The sequence below is a fragment of the Schistocerca gregaria genome, chromosome 5 (assembly GCF_023897955.1).
Source record: "Schistocerca gregaria isolate iqSchGreg1 chromosome 5, iqSchGreg1.2, whole genome shotgun sequence".
Lineage (NCBI taxonomy): Eukaryota > Metazoa > Arthropoda > Insecta > Orthoptera > Acrididae > Schistocerca > Schistocerca gregaria.
The window spans coordinates 78143294-78169959 of NC_064924.1; the positions used below are offsets into that span (position 1 = coordinate 78143294).

General features: G+C 43.5%; 1 protein-coding gene across 1 annotated transcript in view; it reads right to left on the reverse strand.

The window, feature by feature from the left end:
- The window catches only part of LOC126272930 (lachesin-like), a 2822604-nt gene that overhangs the window by 2525814 nt on the left and 270124 nt on the right, over positions 1 to 26666 (reverse strand). Inside the window, exon 2 of the mRNA XM_049976227.1 lies at positions 13162 to 13201. The gene's annotated coding sequence lies outside the window, so the exon portion shown is untranslated. The remainder of the gene's footprint in view (positions 1 to 13161; positions 13202 to 26666) is intronic.

Genomic DNA, 26666 nt, shown 5'->3' on the forward strand with positions numbered 1-26666 from the left:
CTGTGGGGAACTGTGTCAAACGCCTTGCGGAAGTCAAGAAACACGGTATCTACCTGTGAACCCGTGTCTATGGCCCTCTGAGTCTCGTGGACGAATAGCTCGAGCTGGGTTTCACACGACCGTCTTTTTCGAAACCCATGCTGATTCCTACAGAGTTGATTTCTAGTCTCCAGAAAAGACATTATACTCGAACATAATACGTGTTCCTAAATTCTACAACTGATCGACGTTAGAGATTGTCCTGATACCGGTCCTGGCCCAGATAGCATCCACTCTCAGATGCTGAAACACCTTTCAGTGGACTGCCAGCGACGCCTCCTCGACCTTTACAACCGCATTTGGGTCGAGGGTGAGTTTCCGTCGCAATGGCGGGAAAGTCTTGTTGTCCCCATTCTGAAACCGGGGAAGAACCCTTTGGAGGTGGACAGCTACCGTCCCATTACCCTCACCAACGTTCTTTGCAAGTTGCTTGAACGGATGGTGAGCCGGCGCTTTAATTGGGTACTGGAGTCTCGAGGCCTTGTGGCTCCATCTCAGGGTGGGTTCCCTAAAGGCCGCTCCGCCGCCGACAATCTGGTGAGCCTGAAGTCGGCCATCCGTACTGCCTTTGCCCGCCGTCAGCATCTGGTTGCTGTCTTTTTCGACATGCGGAAGGCGTATGATACGACATGGCGTCATCTCATCCTTTCTACGCTTCATGGATGGGGCCTTCGGGGCCCTCTGCCGATCTATATCCGCAATTTTCTGTCGTATCGTACCTTCCGCGTGCACATCGCAGCCTCATATAGTTCCTCCCAAGTCCAGGAGAACGGTGTGCCACAGGGTTCTGTTCTAAGTGTCTATTTTTAATAGACATTAACGGGCTCGCTGCGGCCATGGGAAATTCTGTCTCCGCTTCGCTGTATGCTGACGACTTCTGCCTTTACTACAGCTCTATAGGCATTGCAGCTGCTGAACGTCAGCTACAGGGCGCAATCCGCAAGGCACAGTCTTGGGCTGCATCGCATGGTTTTTAGTTTTCGGCAGCGTTATGCATTTCTGCCGGCGACGCACTGTTCACCCGGAGCCGCGGCTTTATCTTGACGGCTAGCTTCTTTCAGTGGTGGAGTCACATAGGTTTTTGGGGGTGGTTTTTGATGCCCGGTTGACTTGGCTGCCTCATATTCTGCAGCTTAAACAGGCGTGTTGGCGGCATCTAAACGCTATGCGATGTCTGAGCCACACCGGGTGGGGCGCCGACCGATCTACTCTACTACGGCTTTATCAGGCGTTGATCCAGTCCCGTCTGGACTATGGGAGTCTAGCTTATGGCTCAGCATCCCCATCTGCGTTGCGGCTGCTGGACCCAATCCTCCACAGTGGGATACGCCTTGCCACTGGTGCCTTCCGGACCAGCCCTGTGGACAGCATACTTGTGGAGGCAGGTGTCCCTCCACTGCGGTTAGGACGCTGCTTATTCTGCCCATGTTTTTAGCTCGCCCGGGCATCCAAATTATCGTGTCCTGTTCCCGCAGTCAGTCGTCCGTCTGCCAGAACGTCGGCCCCGGTCGGGTTGTCCGATCGCCGTACGCGTCAAACAGCTTCTCTACGGGCTTGGGTGTTTCCCTGTACCACCTCCTTTCCGGGCCCCTCTGCGTACAACACCATGGTGTGTGCCTCGCCCATGCCTTCGGCTCGACTTGGCACAGGGCCCGAAGGACTCAGTCCCTCCGGTGGCCTTCCGACGCCGCTTTTATTCCATCCTGGCCACGTATCAGGGCTCTGGCGCTGTCTACACCGACGGTTCGATGGTTGCTGGTTGTGTCGGTTATGCACTAACTCTAGGGGACCATTCTGAACAACGTTTGTTGCCGGCTGGCTGCAGTGTTTACACTGCTGAGCTGGGCGCCATCTTTCGTGCCCTAGAGTATATCCGCTCCTGCTCAGGTGAGTCCTTCGTTATCTGTAGCGATTCCCTGAGCGGTTTACGAGCTCTCGACCAGTGTTTCCCTCGTTCTCGTCTGGTGATGGCTATCCAGGAGTCCCTGCATACTCTTGCCCGTTGCGGCAGATCTGTGGTCTTAGTTTGGACCCCGGGCCATGTTGGGGTACCCGGAAATGAAACTGTTGACCGCCTGGCGAAAGAGGCCACTAGTGCACCATCTCTGGAGATTGGCCTCCCGGCGACTGATTTGCGGGCACTATTACGCCGCAAAGTTTTCGATTTATGGGACACTGATTGGCGCAACCTGCCCGTGCCAAACAAACTCCGCCGTATCAAGGAGACGCCTACTGTGTGGCGGTCATCCATGAGAGCCAACCGCAGGGAATCAGTCGTCCTTTGTCGGCTCCGCATTGGCCACACCCGACTCACGCACAGTTATTTACTGTGTCGTGAGGATCCCCCTCTTTGTCGTTGTGGGGCGTCCTTGACGGTGGTCAATATTCTTTTGGAGTGCGCCCTTTTAACTGTGCTCAGGCAGACTTTTGCTCTGTCTGATACGCTCTCTGCGCTTTTATCTGACGACTCTTCCATAGCGGACATAGTTCTGCGCTTTATTCGGGCAGGGGGATTTTATCGCTTAATGTAAGTGTGTGTTTTTGTGTTGATTCTGGCCTATGGCCTACGATTTGTCTGATTTTTTTTCATGTGTTTCTCGGTGGTTGGCTTTTCCCTTTTTGTTTGTTTGGTCGGCCAACCACCGTCACACTCTGTGTGATTTTAGTGCGTCTTGTCTGGTCTTTGTCTACGTTTCTCTTGTTCTGTGTCGTCTGTCTTATCGTCTGTTGATCGTTTTTATCCTCTGTTGGTGTTTTTAGTATTTGGAAAAAGGGACCGATGACCGTAGCAGTCTGGTCCCTTAACTCCCACAAACCAACCAACCAACTTCCGTATGACCGTTTATGATGACAGCCTGGTAACCAACACACTAAAATGTCTGGGACTGACATTCGACAGGCTCCTAACGTGGAACACCCAGCTGCTGACCATCGCCATAAGGTGTTCTGCGTGTTGGGAGGTTCCTGACACGGTTGCTGTGGCTCTCTCTGATCCTGTTCGAGGCCAACTGTTTCGTAGTTTGGTATTAGAACTACTATTACACCACTACCTTTCGACGTGGCAGCTATGACTTGTGGCCAGTAAAACGGGAAACTGTCGCCGCTTTCTGACGAAGCGGCAAAGAGACCTTTGACATAGCGCACGCCTGACCCCTGGCCGTAGGATGGGGCTGGTTACCACAGACACCCCCCCTCCCCCCCCCCCCCCCCCTCTCGTGAAGCTGCTCATCTGCTCATGGGGCTGGACGTCTGCAGTGGTGACGACGCAGATTACCCAGTAGTCAAGCTGGAATACGCCATTTCTGGACCCTACGTGATCGTAAATTATACCCTGTTAATTTTTATGATAAATCGTGGGAAACATTCGCATATTTCGCTGAGTGACGGCAGGCAAGTATAAACAGATGTTATAGTTTTGTATTGTAGATGTTACATGAACTGTTATAGTAAAATGTTACGTTTGTTCTGTAGTTAATGCTCTATGATCAAGTGCTGGCAAGGTGTTCCAAACCTGTTCTGACGACGCGGCGAAGGGTTTAACAGGACCTATTTGAGTCAAACCGACTGCTAGAGGACGATGTGGTAGACAATATCGAGACTTATTTTAATTATTAGAATGTCTTGTTAAATAAATCAAATGACGAAACTGTAACCACTATTGCATCTGATGTCTGATGCTGAACATTAAACAGTTATGTTCTACCAGATATGTGTCTGCTGATGATTCAATGTACGTACGAATTCCTCAGAAGAAGTACAGTGATAATCAGCTCTGATAGGACAGCTACGAAACAGGAAGTTGTTTAATTTTGAGCCGTCGCAGGTTCGAATCCTGCCCCGGGCATGAATCTGTGTGATGTCGTTAGGTTAGTTAGGTTTAAGTAGTTCTAAGTCTAGGGGACTGATGACCTCAGATGTTAAATCCCATAGTGGTGGTGGCCATTTGAACCATTTTTAATTTTGAGGAGTTCTAGTTGCACGAAGATTTACTCAGGGACTGTAATGGAAATTCTTAAAAGTCGTAATTAGAAACACTTAAGGAAATTAAATGGAAGTTTAATGACAATAAATGTCAGTACGCTTTGCTTGTGCTCAGAAGAGAAAGTAATATTTCTGACGCTTAATAGTGAGAATACTTGATTAATTACATAGCACGTCACTATGCCGCAACATATTGAATTTTGAAAGACGTCTAATGAACTGTTGAGACTAAATCGGCCATCATTAATAGTTGCTTACTAGTTAGGAGCAATCAAAGAACCTTTTTACTGAAGTGCGTGTGAGTTATGACAAGTAATCTGAACAGATTTATTAACGGCGGTTAGGTTTTGGTAGAGAACTTACACGACCGAAGTGTGACTGTTACATGTTTGCCGCTACCTTTCGAGTCCACAATTACATATACTGATGAGATGTTTTGAACGCCTCATCTTGATTTTTGGTATCTTCAACTGAGATTCGTATCTGAAGTGAACTTAGGGATTTAAACCTACGTTAGCAAAGATAAAATAGTGATAACAAACTGTAGGCAGTTATTTGGACGCTTAAGGACTGTGAAAAGGCTTATCGGAAGAAATTTTCGTCCTAAATTTACTTGACAGAAGATATTGCAAACAGAGGTTAACGAACTGTGTGTATATCGATTGACTGATACTTCTCTCGTTTTATAGAATTGCAACACTTTTCCGACAAGCTGAATTCATTACTCTTCTTCCAAAAGTATCCCTGGGTCTGCTTCTTGTTACCGAAAGGAATCTGTCATTAAAGAATGGTATTTAACGGAAGAAGATGTTAATGGATGAAGATTGATGTGAGTTCATCTAGTTCCTGGCTATATAGCGATTTGCACCTGTGGAGTGGTGGCACACGATCACAACACAAACTACACCAGAAATAAAAATTCTTATCCATTACCTAATTCGCCACACGTATCCTGTACTTCAATATCAGAACAAGCGGAACAGCTCATCTGCCAAAGCAGGGAGGGGTCGAGGAACCACAAACACCAGTTACCTCTTAGCCATCGAATATTTTGATAGGTTAATGATAGTTGGTATTTCAGATTGACTGAATTAAAACTGGGTGGAAATAAAATTTCTGCCGACTGGTGAAAATTTTTAACCAGCAGTTGTTTGCTGATTGAATGTGCCAGAATTTTGTTGTTTGGCTTCCCTCTCAAACTGAAGGTTGGTTCCAATGCTGATCTCTCTTAAAACTTGAAGACCGTCTGCCTGACCTATCCTAAAAAAAAGTGCTATCCAATATCTATAGACACTGGTATTTTACCACTCATGGCAGTACATCCTCCATCCCCCCCCCCCCTTTAATTTGCTGCTATTAACTTTGTCAGGTTATTTTTCCTTTACCTGCTAATTCCATCTCATAACACAAGAGTTAAAATGATTTCGCTGACAGTGTCTTGATGCTGATGCAATCTTTACTAGGTCAACACTGTGCTGTACCCAGGACCTCTGTTAATACTGTTGCTTAGCCCACCCACAATAACAATGGTGTTTTCCTTGGTAAAGTCTTCACAGTGTGAAACTAAATCCTCTGTCACCTGACTCAAGTTAGCTGTAAGGTTATGGTTAGGTGGGTTTTTATTCTGTGACTGAACGCAACTGTGTAATCTGGAATGACGTTGTTTTGGCATAATATTTCAGTCCTGTCACACAAATAAACGCTTTTATACAGTTTACAATGTGACAGAGTTAAGACACTTGTTAATTGATGCATCTCATCCTCTAAAAGCGAACAAATTTTAAACACAACAGTATTAGATTTTAACTCTCAGAAAGTTAAATAATCGTAAACACAACAAGATTAAATTTGAACTAGAAGTTTCTTCACAAAATTATTCTTATGATTACGTTATGATGTTGGCCAGTATTACGATAAATTATCGTATTCTGGATCAAAGTACGATATTACTTTTGGGATGACAATCAAATCTACGGAAGATGGTTAGTTTTGTGAGAAGTTGGGTAAAAGATTACCCAAGGTCGCTCGAGTTTACAGTGACCCCAAGCTGGTGATCCAAAAAGTGTACACCTCTGCACGTGGTATTTACCTTAGCTGTGATGAGCTGTCATCTGCCTGGCTGCTCTCACTCTGTGAAATTCCTATAAAACTAATTAAATGTTGTGGAATTTTCCAGTAGAAACTCTCCCGACATGTGAGACAACATGAAGTCATCTCTCGGTTCTCGCAAGAACAATTAACTAACTGGCTGGTTCGTTTCTCCACACCTTCAGTCCAACGACGCTACAGCTAATTTCTAGGTGGCTGTCAGCCACTGTGAACGCAGTGTTTACACAAATTTCTCCTCCGCGGCATACAGAGTGTTATGCACTCCCGTTCTGCACTAGATGCCAGTTCAGAGAAGAGTCCCTGAAAATTTCTGTGTTGTATTTCTCATACCTGAACTGTCTCCCCACCTGGGTTCTTTCGTTCTGCAAGTCATAGGTTTTTTTTCGACCAATAGTAGCGTTCCTCTTATTTTGTGGAATCTCTCATTACCAATTGCAGGAGTCCTACCATTAAACTGCGTTGAAATGTCAGCACTTTACTCCTTCCCAGTGTGTTTCCGCCAATCGGACGTTTTGTGCGTGCTCCAGACGTGTAAAAAGTTACAAGTGTCTGTCACATGTATACCACTTGCAGTTCACGTAATCGAATGTGTCAGTGGTTTTGTTCGTATCCATTTGGAATTCTGGAACACAGTTTTCTAAAGGTTATCTGTAATCCTCCTGGTGGCCGGGGCTGTTACTCTCTCTCCTGTCTGAGTCTCCTGGTCAGTCAGTAGTTGAGTCTCGCCTAGGAAGCCCCTTAAGTGGTTTTCGTGGTGCCCCCTGTGGCACGGCACTCGCCTCTGCCCGCCCTTGCTTCCAAACCAAAATGGTTCCTCTCACTACTTGTTACACCTTCTTCTCATAGAAATGCATTATATAGGATCGGTGTGCTAGTACCGTCTATTGAGTGTCATCCCTTTTTGCATTACATACTGATAGGCAAATTTGCTCATTACTGCCGAATTAAGTCAGGTGTCATTCACCTCCCCATTGCGGTGTATAAACAAATTCTTATGTAAGGTGCGAAACTGCCCTTCATTTATTCTGACACCTTACACAGTGTTAGGTTTAAGGAAATTGGTGACCTGGTATTATGATTTTAGTTCACCCTGCAAAAGATGGCATATACGAATGGTGTGAGAACGACCTAACAACAAACTTCCTTTCCCTTTGCTGGCTTCCCTACATTCTTACTCAATTTTGTAATGAAAGTTTGATGTGCCTTGTCTATACCTACCTTTGCCTGAGTTTCATCAGTTTCTAACTGATGTAACTGGTGAGATGTACTTTTTACGTTCACCACAAAGCTGTCTGTCGAAGTTCTAGGCCTGTTGCCACTTCCACCTCTATTTACACTTTTCCGTCCAGATATTTCCTACCGTCATCTAACCCAGCATGAAGGGCTTAAATTTTTCCCCTCCTGTTCCACTATCTTCCTATCTCTGCTACATATCCTACAGAACTATTGATGAATCTCAGTCGCTTCCCCAATTCCCACGCCACTAGTCAACCCAAAGGAAAAAACTATTGAATCCATCACATCAAAGCGCAGAGCTAAAAATTCTACGACAAGTCAGGCACTTTACACTCGTGGTAAAAATTGTACTTGAGTGACAATCATTAAATTACCGAAAAACAACGTTTACGAAAATTAGACCTACTCTCGACTGTATGTGCAAAGTTTCTAGATCCAGAAAATTGAAATTACGCTACGTTTGGCAAATAAGAATTAAAACGATGAAGCGGTATGCAGTAGTTAATTTGATGGAAAGAAAAGAAAAACAATTAAATGAGGTCCTTTACGTTTACTACTCCAAAATGTAATTCAAGATCTTTTCAAGTTTTCTGAAATAATACGCTAAGAAAAATTAAATCTTTAATGGTTAGCTTGTAAAATACAGTAATACATGCATTTAATTAGTTGTCGGTATTAAACGAATTTCATTTCAGTCTAATTCACTTGTCTGTATGAGGGCACAAAATTGTTGGTCTCGCCGGCGCAGGGTCACCAACATCAGAGATACAGTACCTGACAACTCTTAGCAGACACCTGCGACATATGCATTCTTGTTGCTGCACAAATTTATTTTCATGCTTTACTCTAAATAATATTGTGATATTACTTGCAAATTAATATAGAATGTAACTGTGTGATCCGAAATGAAGTATTTTCTCATCATGATGGCTAAATGTGTTGGCCTATTTTCATCAAAGTGAACTCAGCAAATTTAATGTATCTTGTATCTTCTCATTCAAAATGACTATCCAGACGTGGACACAGAATTTCTGCACGTTTCATGGTCGTCCAAAAACTGGAAGTAGGGGAAATGTGCTTAAGTCCGCATATTCTTTCCTCCTATTTGAAATAATATTGGCCGGGCGGTGTGGCCGTTCGGTTATAGGCGCTTCAATCTGAAACCGCGTGACCGCTACGGTCGCAGTTTCGAATCCCGCCTCGGGCATGGATGTGCGTGATGTTCTTAGGTTAGTTAGGTTTAAGTAGTTCTAAGTTCTAGGGGACTGATGACCACAGATGTTAAGTCCCATAGTGCTCAGAACCATTTTGAAATACTATTGAAACATTTTTGATGTCGATTATATGAGCAACCATCTCTGATAGTTCAAAGCTTATTTGATACCATGAAAATCTATTTGAATAGATGCTGGTTGTAAGTCCACTAATACAGCCTGTTGGACAAAATCGCTACAGTTTATGAGATGTTCTGCGTAACAGTTTTGTTTTACGTGTGACGTCTGTGAAGAAAGAAAATAAATAATAAGCTATAATGGGACTCCAGGACATAGCAGAATGTACGCAGCTGTGACAAGGTTGGCAAAGTCATACCTTTCGTGAACACTGTGCCAGGGATAAAAGTCGAGCTATTCGTGTGGCCTCGGCTGCCATTGCCAGTGAGCCGGGCTACGAGTCAATGACTGCGATGGCCATGGCGTACGAACTAGTAGCCGTGACGTAGTGCTGAATTATACAGGCATAGTGGTCACCAGCCTCTCTGTGAGGGACAGCTCGTAGTGGAGCCATGTAGCAGCAGGAGTGGCCAGTGAGTGATAGCTCCAGAGAACGGTAGGTGTCATTCAGTGTCTGTTAATTGCACTACACCAAGTGGCTAGTGTAATATGTACTGTTGAATACCGAAATGCAGATCAATGTACTCTGATTAATGAAGGATGCTCAACTTGGTTATAAGCATAAGCTTTGCAACGTTGGACAGACAATCAGTGGATGTGCATTCACTGGTACAGATGCAGCGTTCTAAGGCAGTAAGTAAGCCCGCCATTTTTTATGTTCATATTATGGTTGACAGCTGAGTCCTTTCTTACCCATACTGTATATTTTAGGGATTATTTGAAAAATGTTTTATCTTTGCAGTAAAGATATAGTCAAGTGGCAATTGTGATTACGCCTTTTTTCTGACGGACAAGTTTCGTCTCTGTTCATAATACGCCTATAGATGTTAAGGATACAGACAGGGAACTTTAAATTGGTCTCATCGATTATCGATAAGAAATTTTGGAACTGGAAAGCGTGAAGGTGAAAAAAAGCCGTCCATGTTAAAATATGTTTACATTTGTTTAAACGTTACACGCTGCGGAATTTTTACTGCGACGTATTCCATTTCTAATTATTGGTTTGTAATGTACACTACTGGTCATTAAAATTGCTACACCAAGAAGAAATGCAGATGATGAACGGGTATTCATTGGACAAAAATATTATACTAGAAGATGACATGTAATTACAATTTCACGCAATTTGGGTGTATAGATCCTGAGAAATCAGTACCCAAAACAACCACCTCTGGCCGTAATAACGGCCTTAATATGCCTGGGCACTTAGATAGAGTTTGGATGGCGTGTACAGGTTCAGCTGCCCATGCAGCTTGAACACGATACCACAAATCATCAAGAATAGTGGCTGGCGTATTGTGACGAGACAGTTGCTCAGCCACCATTGACCAGAAGTTTTCAATTGGTGAGAGATCTGGAGAATGCGTTGGCCGGAGCAGCAGTCGAACATTTTCTGTATCCAGGAAGGCCCGTACAGGACGTACAATATGCGGTCGTGCATTATCCTGCTGAAATGTAGGGTTTCGAAGGGATCGAATGAAGGGTACAGCCACGACTCGTAACCCATCTGAAATGTAACGGCCACTGTTCAAAGTGCCATCAATGCGAACAAGAGGTGACCGAAACGTGTAACCAATGGCACCCCATACCATCACGCCGGGTGATCCGTCAGTATGGCATGACAAATACATACTTCCAATGTGCGTTCACCGCCATGTCACCAAACACAGATGTGACCATCATGATGCTGTAATCAGAACCTGGATTCATCCGCAGAAATGATGTTTTGCCATTCGTGCACCCAGGTTCGTCGTTGAGTACACCATCGCAGGCGCTCCTGTCTGTGATGCAGCGTCGAGGTTAACCGCAGCCATGGTCTCCGAGCTGATAGTCCATGCTGCTACAAACGTCGTCGAACTGTTCGTGCAGATGGTTGTTGTCTTGCAAACATCCCCATCAGTTGACTCATGGAGACGTGATGGTACGCATTTCTCCTCCTTACACGAGGCATCACAACAACGTTTCAGCAGGCAACGCCGGTCAACTGCTCTTTGTGTATGAGAAATCGGTTGGAAACTTTCCTCATGTCAGCACGTTGTAGGTGTCGCCACCGGTGCCAAACTTGTGTGAATGCTCTCAACAGCTAATCATTTTCATATCACAGCATCTTCTTCCTGTCAATTAAATTTGGCATCTGTAGCACGTTATCTTCGTGATGTGGCAATTTTAATGGCCAGTAGTGTAATAAACTGTTTATGGCTAGGCCAGCATACTTTGAGTTGCATGCGCTTACGTACGAACGAAATGTTGTTCGTTCTGTTTTCTAATATAAGCGTTTATCTGAAAACTATCTCCAGTCAACATATATTTAGGTTTATGACCAAGGAAACAGAATTCCCGTTTTGATGTATAATCAGAAGCTGAGAGAAGACTGGCCTACAGTAACAGCACCGGAGAAGTCGAAGCGGTTCTGTTAAGTTGATTAGTTTGCTAAAAAACTGCTCACTATTAATAATGTGTTCTTTACTGTTTAAGGAGCTCCCCAATTTTAAAAAGATTTTACGTTTGGTCTTTATTAACTGAGCTATGAATCGGCAGATGTCAACTGGTTGCACTATAGTTCACATTTAACGTTTGTTTTTGTGAATAAGGAAATGCTAGAGAAAGTTAAGAATTGTCCGTTCTATCTGCAGTGCGAAGCGGCTGGTATTAAACGGCTGAAGAACTGTATCATTCAAAATCGTTTCTTGCATTGCTTAAGAAGTTGTTAAATTTGAGGAAAAGTTTTAAATGTTGTCTCTTCTCACTCAGCCATGGAGTGCCATATGTCAAGTGACTAAACAGCTGTCTAAACATACTGTCTCCATTTTTTGAAGAGAAAAAAACTGATTTGTTAAAACATTACTTATTTTTCAAAAGGTTTCAGTACTGCCAAATATGAATGTGTGGGGTTATTGTAAATTCGAATAAATTTAGTGAAAAAACTGCTGAAACAATGGTTGTACGTTTTTTCATCTCAATCAACAAGGACCTTTAAGGAAAACTAAGAATGACGCCGCACAAAGCTCTTCTGAACCGTCGTTTATCAATGGTGTTTCACGTCTCATTATATCATTATTCTTTCCAAAACTAACTATACGATGTGCTTTTGTATTTTGGAAGAATGATGGAGTACTGGTTTAAGCACTGTTCCACTGTCTCTATACCGACCTCGGGAGTCAAATCCTCTGCTGCTGACAGGTGACAAACGAAGAGTTTAAACTTCGAAAATTCCTCTTGAAGATGACGAAGGCGGTATCTGACTTGATCTGACGCTGAGAAAGATCGAATACAGGACTGGTTGAGAACATATAAAAATTAATAGGATGCAGGGCGTGTATCATACGTCCACAGATTTCGTAAATAATGGTAAGTTTTATTGAGCAGCGAGAGACACCTGCTGCCTGAATAACAGCTGTGATATAAATGATACCTGCCGCTCGCGGCTTGCTCGTCGCTTTTTCCATCGGCGGCCGCAATAGTAAGCGTCCTATCGCGAGATATGGGTACCCTGTGGCTGTTTAAACACAGACACAACGCGCGGGGTCAAGCGCAAGAACTACCCCTGGCGTAGCGCCTAAACAATAAACGGTTCATCTAGATAACACAACAACAGCCGCGATTCGTTCAATCCGATCCTTTTTTCCCCCCTCTCTAGCACATTCGAGTTCGTTTTGCGGAGCATCAACAAAAGAGGACAAAAACGCTCCCTGGGACGGTCGGGCCACTGGAGCGCGCGGCGAATTTATCGGGCGCGTATTAGCATGCAAATGATGATGCAGTGCCGATACTGCAATTCATAATTCGCGTAACATTTGTATGAAAATAGGTATACAGATAATTCCGGAAAAAGAGAAAAATATGTTGATAAACTAAAAAATAAGTGCGACCGCTGCAGTTCGCCGGCCTGCTACAGTAAGATATACAGTCCAGACACGTAACGGGACAGGGTGACGTTTAGGGGTTTTGTTTTTGGTTGGTTGCAAAAGCCGCCGCGGGCAGTATTATATCCGCCAGGCAAATTGTTGACGTTTGGAATGACGCAAATAACTGCCGCGCTTAGAATTCAAATGGGCCGCTAGCAGGTATTCGGTATCATATTTCACTGTCTAGAACTGTCATTGATTACATTATAATTCATTTATTACACATCACAACGCTATCATGATTCCAGTTTTGGGGCAAATATGGTATCGGAGCAAAAAGGCGTTAAATTTAACACACGTCCGACTCACTCTTCAGGCTGCGGCAGTGACAAAGTAAAGTCCTGTTTCATTACCTCCGCACTACTTTTACAACACTTATAAGTTTTTGGTCAGTTGTAGCTGCGTTCATCGTAGACCCAGTATGGCTTTCGTAAAAGGAAATAGGAACAGCTCTACTGTTTGACAAGTACGTCTAATATGAAGAAGTGACACGCACTCACCACAGTCGCTGGCGGCGTACAGCAATACTGCTGACGTGGTCTGGAAGAGAATGAAGTATACACTTGAACAAATGTACTAGAAATAAAACAGAATGTACAGTACAGTTAGCAAAAACATTTATAACACAAAATGCATTTCCTTGAACAGTGAACTTCGTCTTTGAACAAAAGCGATCAAATCACAAGCACTCTAAAGACTCTTACTTTCATACAAAAAACAAGAGCAATTAGAACTCATCATGGAACCAATAATAAAAGATGGAGCACCCAAAATGGTTCAAATGGCTCTGAGCAGTATGGGACTTAACATGTGTGGTCATCAGTCCCCTAAAACCTAGAACTACTTAAACCTAACTAACCTAAGGTCGTCACACACATCCATACCCGAGGCAGGATTCGAACCTGCGACCGTAGCGGTCACGCGGTTCCAGACTGAAGCGCCTAGAATCGCACGGCCACGCCGGCCGGCTGAGCACCGAAAAGCCACTGCAGAAATTTACAGGCAAATCTGCAAAATTGCGACACATACAGAGTATGCACTCAAACAAGCTAATCCATCAGATTTACATATTCGTGCAGACCAGATGGTAAAAACGAACAGAAACAGATCCTAAGGAAGTAAATCAAACACCAGACATGGACGGAGGTGTGTAAACAAACTCACTCTTTATATATGCAAGACTGAGGAGATAAAAGGAATGCTAACAGCTGTTTATTCCGCATGATGGAGAAATTATAAAGACCATTCAAAGAAAACTGCATATAGTTCGAATGCTGCTACTACCATTTAACTTAAATCTCTGAGTACAAAGCGTGTTATGTTCCTGGTGTTAATGTGCTGAAAATATTCCATTTTGTCTGAAATTTTAGCCAACAACGAACAAGGACGCGATGTCACTATTTTTAGTGAAATTTGGCGTAGCGAAGCAACTTTGAGTATCCCACATTCATAACCATCCCCCTAGTACTATTTAAAGAGACTGAAACCATCCACGAAGCAGCCGATATGCTCAGATGACCCATGAGTAATATGTATTGATCCTTATACATTGGAACAAAGACGTGGATAGAACTAAGAATTGCTCACGATTGATACACATTGGCAAATTAAGTCCCGTAAATGGACGTGAAAGAACATGTAACGCAGAATTACTCTAGTGCAGCTCGAACAAGTAACAATCTCACCAATAATCCTGTGCGACGGAGATTCAAAATGCCTATATCAACTTCGCAAGACAAACATCTGTACTTTACACTACGGCTGCAGGAGTAACGATGTTCTTATCGTGAGATGAAAAGAGTCCTTCCAGACTAACTAAACTCGACACCGAGCAATATGCTAGACTCCAAGTCAGAGTATTGAATAAAGACATGCCTATCACTACTCACCCAAGGACAAGGTTAGTTTAGCAGACGAAAACATTGGCTTTGAATATTTGAGTCCTACGAGTGTATTGCAGTTCACGTGCTCACGCCTAACGTAAAAATCGTCTATAGCAGAGGACTTTCATGTTGAACGTACAGAATGGTCTATAGCGTTGAACCACGTTCCTAAAACCGAAATAGGCAGATACATATAAAATTTAAAGTCAATAAGAATTTAGAGCAATTAGAACGAGTTGGGAGGGGGGAACCTGTGAGGCTACGTTACGGTGCAAGGGATGCATCTCTTAATTTTTTAATGGAAAGGGATTATCTGGCATAGCATAGAGACAGAGAGATGCACAATTAAAACAATGGTGTCTTTCATAGTTTTATTCATTCTCCTCATCTCACAAAAAACTGACGTCACCCATACATCAATGATTGGTCACAGAAATATGGCACTTTTACAAAATGCAGTACTTGAAAATCTCACAGAGGGCGGTCCAGAACGTCATGTTCAGCGTGCAGGAACGGTGACGCTCAAGCTGGACGAAAACAATCATTTTCCCTACGACATAATGTTTGAAGATGAAGCTATACGATCAGAGAGGTGAATAAACATAAGTAAAGATACTGGCCAGATGTCAACCCTTTTTGGATGGATCTAAGAAGGTAGTTGTGCATCGGAAGTGATGACGTGGGGTGGAAATGTAGTTCTGACATTATTAGGCCTTTCTTCACTCAGTGTTCACTAATAGCCTCTCGTTACTTGCAGTTGTTAGACGAAAATGTTCTGCCATAGCTGGTTTCTGAAAATTGCACAGTTTCGACTTTCTCCCTGCGTGATGGTGCACCATCTCAGTAATGGCTGACTGGCTGGGTGGGTGTACATGGCTATCCACTTTCTACAGAGTTGGAGGTCTTACGTGACTGCCTGTGGGCCCATGTGAATGCAAATGTGTGTGAGGTGAAAATCAGAAACCTTGCACATCTCACCGAGTTGATATTCGTACTGGATTGTTTGATTATGTGTTGGCTAAAGTCCAAAAAGAATGGATGGATGGGATAACGACAACCTTATAGCGTCTGGACGACATGTCGGACATATCACTTTGTACTCTCTATAAATTGTGACCAGCCTTTGTCGTGTTCTGCATATAATGGTATAGGATTCGAGAATAAATAAAGCGATGTTCAAATGAAAATCACCACTCTTTTTCTTATTTAATTCTGTATCTGTTTGATATAGTTCACGAAATGCATCCGATATGGCGGCTTCGTACATGGATGCCATTTTTATAACATAGACTCAAGTGTTTTTCCCTTCTCCGAACTCATACCTCTCGATATTAAATTTTATTTTGTCACGTGTTTCCCCACAGACGAACCACCCTGCACGATGCATATGAGGTTATAAGCGCATTACAGCCTTTCACTACCACTGATATCCCCCCCCCCATATTAGTGAAGAACCCAGAAAAGTAGATAATTGGCGAGTGCTAGAACCATGCACGACCGCAAAGCAATTCCGAAGAGATATACTCTCTATGTGATTCATATCCTCAGAGATCCCCTTTTTATTCATAAAAAGCTGATTGTAAGAGTAGGACATTTTAGTAGGTTCCCGTTCATTTTATTTTTAAAGAAAATTACATGAATCACGAAATCCCTTCAGAATTTTGTGTTCATGGCATTTTTATAGAAAAAAATACCCTAGCAGTTACTACTACTAATACTATCCTACTTTGTTTCAGCTTATTCACTTCACTCTAAGAAAAATAAGTAAGTAAATGAGCAGTTAAAATTGAGTTCGCTTAGGGGAGGAAAAAATTGCGCTTGTAAGAGTTACACTAATAAAAAAATTTTAAAAAATAAAAAATTAAATTCAAAACCGTGATATTCATTATTACTATTTTTCATTTTCTTCAATCCATTGTCTCTCACTTTAACCTTTCCATCTCAAAAAAATTGAAAATCCCAGTTACTAATTTCAAATACATTTGTGTTAAAAATAATCTTTAACTCGTTATTAAGCTCCATACATATTTTCCCTCCATACGAGGTCTGTTAAAAAAATTCCGGAACATTGTCCACATAAATTTTTCTGCACTTATCTTTTACTTGCAATTCATGATCTCCTTCGTAATACTGCACTCCACAATTCACACACCGCCGCGCGGGGTAGCCGAGCGATCTTAGGTGCCTTGTCACGGTCGGTGCGGCTCCCCCGGTCAGAGATTCGAGTCTTCCCTCGGGCGTGTGTGTGTGTGTGTGTGTGTGTGTGTGTGTGTGTGTGTGTGTGTGTGTGTGTCATCCTTAGCGTAAGTATAAGTTAGATTAAATAGCGTGTAAGCTTAGGGACCGATGACCTCACTAGTTTGATCCCCTAAGAGGAGCAGGAGGAGGAGGAGGAGGAGATTATTGTTTAATGTCCCGTCGACAACGAGGTCATTAGAGACGGAGCGCAAGCTCGGGTGAAAGAAGGATGTGGAAGGAAATCGACCGTGCCCTTTCAAAGGAACCATCCCGGCATTTGCCTGAAACGATTTAGGGAAATCACGGAAAACCTAAATCAGGATGGCCGGAGACGGGATTGAACCGTCGTCGTCCCGAATGCGAGTTTGATCCCCTAAGACCTTACCACAAATGGTCAAATGCTCTAAGCACTATGGGACTTAACATCTGAGATCATCAGTCCCCTAGAACTTACAACTACTGAAACCTAACTAACCTAAGGACATCACACACATCCATGCCCGAGGCAGAATTCGAACGTGCGACCGTAACAGCAACGCGATTCTGGACTGAAGCGAATAGAACCTCTCGGCCACAGCGGCCGGCACCTTACCACAAATTTCCAAAACTTATACACCGCTCCCAACGACGTTTCCACTTCTGGAAGCAATCTAGCAGTCTTGGTACGTCTCTCGGTGGACCGCGCGAAACGCCAACTGCGAATTTTCTTTTATCTCGTCTATTGTTGCAAATCTTTGTCCTTTGAACTGGGTTTTCAACTTTAGAAATAAAAACGAGAGACCGCATGGGCCAGGTGTGGAGAATTTGGAGGTTGAGACAGCACATTGATTTCGTTAATCGCGCAAAAGATAATCACCAATAGCGAAGAATGTGCACGTGCTTTATCATGATGCAAGGGCCATGAATTGTATAGCCACATTTCTGGCCGTCTCCTTCTCACATTTTCACGCAGGCATCGCAACACGTTCCAATAGTACCATCGATTAACAGTTTCTCCCCGTAGCACGAATCCACGATGAACTAATCCATCAAACTCATTTGACCTGACGTGACGAGATATTTTTGGTCTTGCAGAACCTTTTCCGAGCCGTTGTAGAGATCGAACATTTCTCTCAACTTCATAACCGCAGATCTACGTCTCGTCACCAGTTATGATTGTCTTAAGGAACATCTCGTTCTCAGATGCGAGATCCAAAAGTTCATCACAGATTGCGAGGCAAAGGTCTTTCTGATCTTGACTCATGAGCTATGGGACGAACTTGGCGGTAACTCGATTCATTCCAAGATGCTGTGTCAGGATTTTATGACATTCTTCCGCAATCTCTTGGACGGTCAGTGTTCAATTGGAAAGCACAATTTCGTTGATGTTCCTAACATGAGCGTCGTCGGTAGACGCCAAAGGGCGTCCTGAACGAGGATCAACTTTAACTTCAGTCCAGCAATTTTCAAACCGTGTGACCATTCGGAACACCGAGTAGGCTTAAGCACTCACACCCGAAGGCCTCGTGCATGATTTTGTGTGTCTCCTTAAAGGTTTTCTTCAGTTTCACGCAAAATTTAATGCAGAAGCGTTGCTCCTCGAAGTCTGCAATCTCGAAAATCGTAAACTGTTTGACACAGCGTTCTACTCATACAGAATTGAAAAACAGCTAACAGACATACAACAATGAAACCACCGTCAGTTACACATTAAACACAGGCGTGTGCAGGGATGCCAACCGCATGTCGCTCCAGTACACCACTGGCACTAAATTACGAATGTTCCGGAATTTTTTTTTAATAGGCGTCGCATCTGGTATTAAAATATTCGCATCCAGTAACGTTGCATAAAACATTTACCTGTAGCTCATTAATTATTAAAACAAATCAGAATTGCTTGCATTATTGAGCTTCTTGAGTAGAGACGACATTTATGCAGTAAAAATTATTAATAAAAGTTTAATTTTATAAACGGACGGCTCAGGAAAACAGCACCGAAAACCCTGTAAGGGTTTATATTGTCGAAGATACAGTAGAAATTATATTTAATAAAGCTGACTTGTATTACTCACTTTTTAAAGATGAAGAATATGACAGCGGCGGTGCGTTATATCCATATTGCAATGTATCTGTTTTATTTTCCAAAACATATGTGTTTTGTCATCACGAGGATTCAATACTTCTCAGTTTACCACGACTGAGTCTCGACAAGTGGTCTTTCCAGACGAATCACGTTTTGTGCTCCATCGCACAGACGGCTGTTGGCGTATATGGCGTGAAACGTCTGACAAGGACGCGGTGGTATGGCCTGGGGAATGTTTTCGTAGAATTACCAGGGACGTTTTGTCATTCTGGAGGGCATAGTGGATCAATCGAAGTATGCATCTATCCTTGGGTACCACGTCCACCCCTTCACGCAGTCTGTTTTTCCTTGGCACAACGGCATCTACCAACAAAACAATGCAACGTGTCACACAGCTCGTAGCGTACGTGCGTAGTTCGAAGAGCACCGTACTCCTCTGGTCACCAGATTCACCGAATTTATACGCAACGGAAAATCACTGTGACTACCTCGATCGCGTCGTTTGCGCCAAAGATTCTCAATCGAGAAACCTATCGCAGCTGGCCACAACACTGACGTCGGTATGGCTCTACATCCCTGTCGGTAACTTACAGAACGTCGCTTATTCTCTTCCTGATCATCTCGCAGTGGTCCGCACTGCTAAAGTTAGTTATTCAGGCTTTTGAGAGGAGGTAATGTTTAGTGTTATATAGATTATTTTTGCAAATGGCGTTGTCCGCACCTCGTGGTCGTGCGGTAGCTTTCTCGCTTCCCACGCCCGGGTTTCCGGGTTCGATGACTGGGTGTTGTGTGATGTCCTTAGGTTAGTTAGTTTTAAGTAGTTCTAAGTTCTAGGGGACTGATGACCATAGATGTTAAGTCCCATAATGCTGAGAGCCATTTGAACCATTATTTGCAAATGGCGTTATTTTGAGAACAATTTTTCAAACACAATAAACATACAGCTCTGACAACAAAATGTAATGGTTTATAATTATATTTTCTTAGAGTAAAATGCGAATGATGCATAATATTATGAAGTAAACATTAAACAGCTTTGGAACGTAATTTTTTTACTATTTTCCATTTTAAAAATAAAAACGATATATGGGTCCGTGTTTGGACGTTTTCCTAAATACATCAGCGAGTATGTCTGTTTGCCAAGAGCTATAAACTGTTTCAGTACTCGAAAGCGGCATGATCGACGTAACGGTTAACAACTTCGTAGTATACACCTAATACTGGTTACCAAACTGTATGAGCAGTAAGTGGAATTTAGAACAGATCGTAACGATGTTCCGTAAACGCTGTTGTGTCATTTCAGCGAAGCGTTGGGCATTGGAATTATGCTAACTTTACTACGGAACTGCATTTAGACCAGTACTCTAATTATGGATGGGAAAGTTTGTGACTCACGTTACAGAAACAACTAGTCCACTAGAGAATAATCGAGCGCCACTCAGTTACCACTCTGTGATTTCCAAGAACTTACTGCGCCGTAGTTGTGTAATTCCAGTGTCAGCCAACACGATTCGTTCACATTTACCAAAACATAATTCGTGTGTGTTTGCATTATCCCATATATTGCTAACCTTTACCGAAACAACAGCGGCAATAACGGTCGTAGTGTTCTCCATGCAACTTTAGTAGAAAAATGAGGGCTTGGCGTGGTTTGTTGAGTAGGAGATGTGTGGATATACATGACCTTCGATTTAACCTGCAGTGAAGTTTCGTAGAGCTTCACGTCACCTGGTACATCTAGACAACACTTGCTATTCAACATAATCTGTTCAAAGGATACACAAGACAGCAACTCTATGATCCGAGCATTCTATAACCAAGTAGCTTTTCCTTTATAGGTCAATCCCGCAGAAACGTAAAACGCAAATACGTCTCCTGCTCCTGTGAACATCGGTTGGCATCGAACCTCATACGAGATGCAATCCAATGATCTATGTGTGATGTCTATAAGCCATGAAACTAGATTAGAACCATTATGCGCTATGTCCTCTGTAATCTGTTTTGCACACATTCTCTACGCCTGCCAATACTAATTTTCCCTTCTACCCCTCCTTTCAGCCCAAGTGGAACTATTCGTTTCTGTTTCTGAAATATCACTGAGTATAAACATGCAACCATCCATACTTTTTGAATGAATGTTTTATTTTACAGTGACAAGTTTCAGGCTTATGACCATTCCCGGACGGCAGCGAGAATTTCTAGCATAAATTTGTGTTGCAAGGAAAAGTTCTGCTTTTACTTCATTACAGCACAGAGGTCTGTCTAATTCATATGCGACACGATGAATCACGTGGAAATTGGTTTATTATATCACATATATATCAGACAGAACTCTGTGCTATAATGTATTCAGAAAAACTTTTCTTTGAGCAAAAATATGAAATCCTAGCTACCGTTCAGACCCCAAATTACGTACCTTAAATTGAGCTATTCTTTCAAACAATATGGCTCGTTACGGTTATATGATCAGTGAAATTTACAAAAATAGCAGCACTGTTTTCAAATTATCATACTTAAAATAATCTTCATTTCTTCTTGATTTTTGAATTCTTGAAAATCATGACATGGTCAAACTCTGCCAATTTCTTCATCTATGGCTTTCGGCTGCACCCCGTCCCATTGCCATATAGTTTTGTGCCACAGGCGTACACGTTCAGAAACTTCCTCATTATTTCCATAGCTGTATTTAGAACCAGTAGACAAATCTTACTTCACTAGTGTCAGACGGCTTCTAGTATCTTTCTTGCTCCGTCGAACTCGTGTCACATTCCAATATTGATGGTAATAACGTCCTTACTATCCTTTACATTAGTATTCATTACATTCTTTTATGCTTTGTTTAGCCTTAAGTAATATACCGCACGGAGCAGGTTTTCCATTACACTCGACATCTCTTCTAAGTCTTCCTTTAACCCGACCAAAAGGAAGATATTAAAGGATACCAATCGTCAGTTGCAAATCATGTATCATTGTCTGCTTTAAATGTACGTAAGACCTCTTCCTGACGGCGCATTTGTAGTATGGCCGAATGAAACTACGGCAACGTATGCTAGACAAAACTAAATCATATATTTTCCGTCAGTACTACGTCTTTTGAGTTGTATGTTGCAGCTGGTCAATAGTTTTAATGCGCCTGACTGACGCTAGAGTTTCACGTTTTCGTTAACGGACTCCCTCAGACCACAATTTTAATGTTTAACGATTCGAGAAGCGTTAGCTGTACCCATAATTACAGATAAATCACTGTATTATGTTGAAAATAATTACGTGTTGTTTGATGAACTTAAGCTGCTCAAGAGCTGTGTCTAATGTTTCTTTCTTTAATGTTATTTCACTCCCTTCGCTCCACACGGGCGGGGATGGAGTTTCAGGGGCTAGAGTTCGTTGCTCTGCAGGCGAACGATTTCAGAAATAAACTGTAAGATAAAAAAGAGGTGCCACGAAGGAATTATCCGAATGGGACGGAAGGTTGACGTGACGTACATGTACGGGCAAACAAATGTCTACAATTTCAGAAAAGCTGATCATTTATTGAAGGGAAAGAGTTTCATACACTGAGCAAAAGAATAACGCTTTGCTACATCTCTGGGCCGTCTGTAAGCAGTTGTTCGGATCGGCATTGATTGAAAGAGTTTTAGGTTGTCCTCCTGAGGAATATCGTGCCTAATCCAGTCCAACTGCTGCGTATTGTTCCAAACGTTCTCCGTTGGGGAGAGATTCGGCGACCTCGGTGGCCAATGTGGGGCTTGGATAGCACGAAGACAAGAAGTAGAAACTCTCGCCATATTCGAGCCTGTATTATCCTGGTGAACCGTAAGCCCAGGAGTGCTTGCCAATAAGAGCAACAAAACGGGGCGTAGAATATCGTCGTCGTACCGCTATGATAGGGTGCCGCAGTTGACAACCAAAGCGGTTACAGTATGAAGCCGCTGACAAACTCGCCATTGAGCGTCCCCCCCCCCCCCCCCCCCCACTTTCCCTGTGGTATGAAATAAAATTTTACACCATGCCATAACTCCTGGTTGTTGGGCCATGTGGCAGGCAACACTCAGGTTGGTATCCCACCTCTTGGGGCGTCTCCAGACACTTCTTCGCTGGTCGTCGGGGCCTGGAATCTCACTGACTGGAGTAGAACTGTCTTCAGTAGCGAGCCCCACTTTGAGCTGAATCTCTATGATCGGCGAGATGTACCTGGAGACGCCCTGGACAGCAGTGGGATACGAACCGGACTGTCGCCCACCATACGGGACAGCGATGAGAACTGTGGTCGTGGGGCGCCATTTCATTTCACAGGAGGACCAGTCTGGTTGTCCGACAACTTTGCCAATCAATGCCACGCGAATTAGTGCTTGTGTTAGGGGCCAGAGGTGGACCAACGCCGTATTGAGTTACTCAATTTGTGAAGTTCTTTCTCTTGAATGAACCATCCAATTTTCCTCACGTTGTAGTCTTCTTCTTTCCTGTACATGTACGTCACATATACTGATTTCTGTCTCATTTGGATGACCCCTTTGAAGCGTATCGCTTTTTCTGTCTTAGAATATACATAAACAGTAAAATTCTAATTTTATATAGCGTCATAAATTGAATGTTTTCAGAGAATGAGACACAGATGGTGAGTTGCAGTAGTTATAAGAATAAAGTGTGATCTGTTGTTTGTTTACAACGTTTATACAGGGAAGAATAAGTGAAGCGTTTAGGTAAAATGCCAAGGATAAGGTTACGTTACGCACATAAGTTTAAGTGTGTATAGGTTTTTGGTGCTGTTAGTATGAGTTTTGTGTGGATGGATGTTTGGAAGGATGATGAGGGATGAGGTTCCGAACCAAGCCTGAGGACGTGGGTGGACGGGAGAGATGAGGACAGAAAACCTGACAAAGGGAGGAGTGTCTTCTGCTGGGTGTAGTAGGTTGGGTTTCAAGGTCGGGAAAGGGCAGGCAGTTAACACTGCGTTGCGAGGTGATGTGGGGGCAGGTAGGCATTGTGTTGGTATAGGCACTGCTGCGTACGAGGATCAAAGAGCAGTGGGGAAACTACTGGGCGGTCAGTGTCAAGACTGCAGGTAGTGTAGCTTACACGGCAGATAATTGTCCTGTATACTGCGTATCTTGCGTCGTTTGACGTTGTAACTACGAACTGTGGTCAAGGTTTGGTGGAAAATAAAGGAAAGAAACGAACGTCTTTACTTTGTGATCTATGTTGACGAGAGTTACGGCCTGCCTAGTGAACGATTTTACCTTCTTGTCGCTGTGTGACTCTACATATATGAACGTCTAACATATCCCTCCAGTCACTTTGAGCAGACACAGATTCCAGAATGAAATTTACACACTGCAGCGGAGTGTGCGCTGATATGAAACTTCCAGACACATTAAAACTGTGTGCCGGACCGAGATTCGAATTCGCGACCTAAGCCTTTTGCGGGCAAGTGCTCTACCATCTGAGTTACCCAAGAATGACTCATGACTCGTCCTCAAAGCCCTAATTCTACCAGCACCTCATCTCCTATCTTCCAAACTTCACAGAAGCTCTCCTGCGTACCGAGTTCAAGCCTCGGTGCGGCACACAGTTTTAATCTTCCAGGAAGTCAAAGACACAGTTTGACTGTTTACATGTATCGCTGAGTGTTCACCAACCGCACGAAAACAGCATGTGTGTGTTACCAGAGAGGGCTGAATGGTCATCTGGATGTATCTTACGGTGCTCAGCGTCCACACAACAAATACGGAAGTGTATGGTCATCGTGTGACATGGTGCACACTACGAGGCACAGAGCTAACACTGATTATTTTCAGGCATCCGCGTTTCCACTGTTTAATGTTGTCTACTATATCCTGCCGTTAGTCTTTTCATTTTTAAGTAGCAGAAGAAACATTTACTATTTGTTTACTGGCTTAGGAAGACAGATACATCTCATGAACCTGCTGACTCTAACCTGGTCGTAAAACGAAGGAAATGTTTACAAACGTGTCCTGTTTTGATTTCTACAAAGATTAGATGCCGGTGTGAAGACCGCCCGGAGAACCTGCTTGTTTCCTTCCGTAATCTAAACTTTCGAAACTCTCGTCTACGTGTCATCTTGGAATTGCACAACACCCACCCTGCTGCGGCTGCTTGGGGTAAGTAGTGCCTTGCTCTACCGGTAAGCGTGGCCCTCGCCGGTTTCAGCCACTCCTGCCCCCCGCCCCCTCGCGCCCCCCACCACACCTGCTCCCGTGGCAGGAGATTTATCTGGCGCCGCGACGGCCGACGCCTCTGCTTGTCCAACGTCCGCCTGCTGAGCCCTCGCAGTCGGCCGCCTCTGCTTCTACCCTGCAGGAAGCCACACCAATCTACACGGCGGCTGGCTCACCTGCGCGACGCCCCTATTTCAAAGTCGCTATCAGCTCGCTGATGACACAGATGCAAGAATACCACCTGGACAATAAGTACAGGGTGATCAAGAGTCAGTATAAATTTGGAAACTTAATAAACCACGGAATAATGTAGATAGAGAGTTAAAAATTGAGACACATGCTTGAAATGACATGGGGTTTTATTAGAACAAAAAAAGTTAACAAAAGTGTCAGACAGATGAAGCTGGTCAGCAAAACTGCTACCGTGACGGGTAAGAGGTACGCCGATATGTTACAGAACCTCATCATACCCCAGCCTAGCTGATAAACACCCGCTGGAATGTACGATGTTTATGTAGGATAACGCTCCACCCCATATTGCTAGACGCGTGAATGATCTCTTGCGCACGTCGTTTGGTGATGATCGTGTGCTCAGCCGCCACTTTCGTCACACTTGACCTCCCAGGTCCCCAGACCTCAGTCCGTGCGATTATTGGCTTTGGGGTTACCTGAAGTCGCAAGTGTATCGTGATTGACCGACATCTCTAGGGATGCCGAAAGACAACAACCGGCGCCAATGCCTCACCATAACTCCGGACATGCTTTACAGTGCTGTTCACAACATTATTCCTCGACTACAGCTATTGTTAGGAATGATGGTGGACATATTGAGCATTTCCTGTAAAGAAAATCATCTTTGCTTTGTCTTACTTTGTTATGCTAATTATTGCTATTCTGATCAGGTGATGCGCCATCTGTCGGACATTTTTTGAACTTTTGTTTTTTTCGGCTATAATAAAACCCCATGTCATTCCAAGCATGTTTGTCAATTTATACTTCTCTATCTACATTATTCCGTGACTTATTCAGTTTACAAATTTATTCTGACTTTTTTATCACCCGGTATCTAAAGATGTCTGATCTCACAGCTTTGTATCCGATATAGTTCAGAGTTTGAGCATGTGTCGAGATAGTCTTCAAGCAGCCTGCGACGCAATTCGTACGGGGAAAGAACGCTAACAGCAGATACCGCTGTAGCCAACATTCAGCCGCGAACTGCAAAAGGCTATTGGCAGTAACGAAGCTACTTGGCAAAAACGGTAGATGTCTATAGAGCTGCGACAACCCTATAACAACTGCCATCGAGGCATACACTAACTCCCGTACGAAGGCCACTCGTCTTTCACAATGGAGACTGCTCATTTTCTTCCTTCTCCTGGCCTTATCCTGCATCTTAATGGAGTCGACGTGTTTTGGAATTGGTAGTGCAGATGGTAAAGACTGACCTGACATCCTTCCTGTCGCCATAGCTTCCCCCAGATAAGGAAGTTCGCTACCCCATCTGATAGTGTGTAGTTTTATCTCGTGTAAAAGTATGAGAACGTTTTAGAAGTACCTATGAATAGTGTAAGTGAGGCGAATCTCTGGACCAGCCTGGTATTCACGTAGTAGCATGTAGGATACCGCATAAAAGCCACACCCAGGCT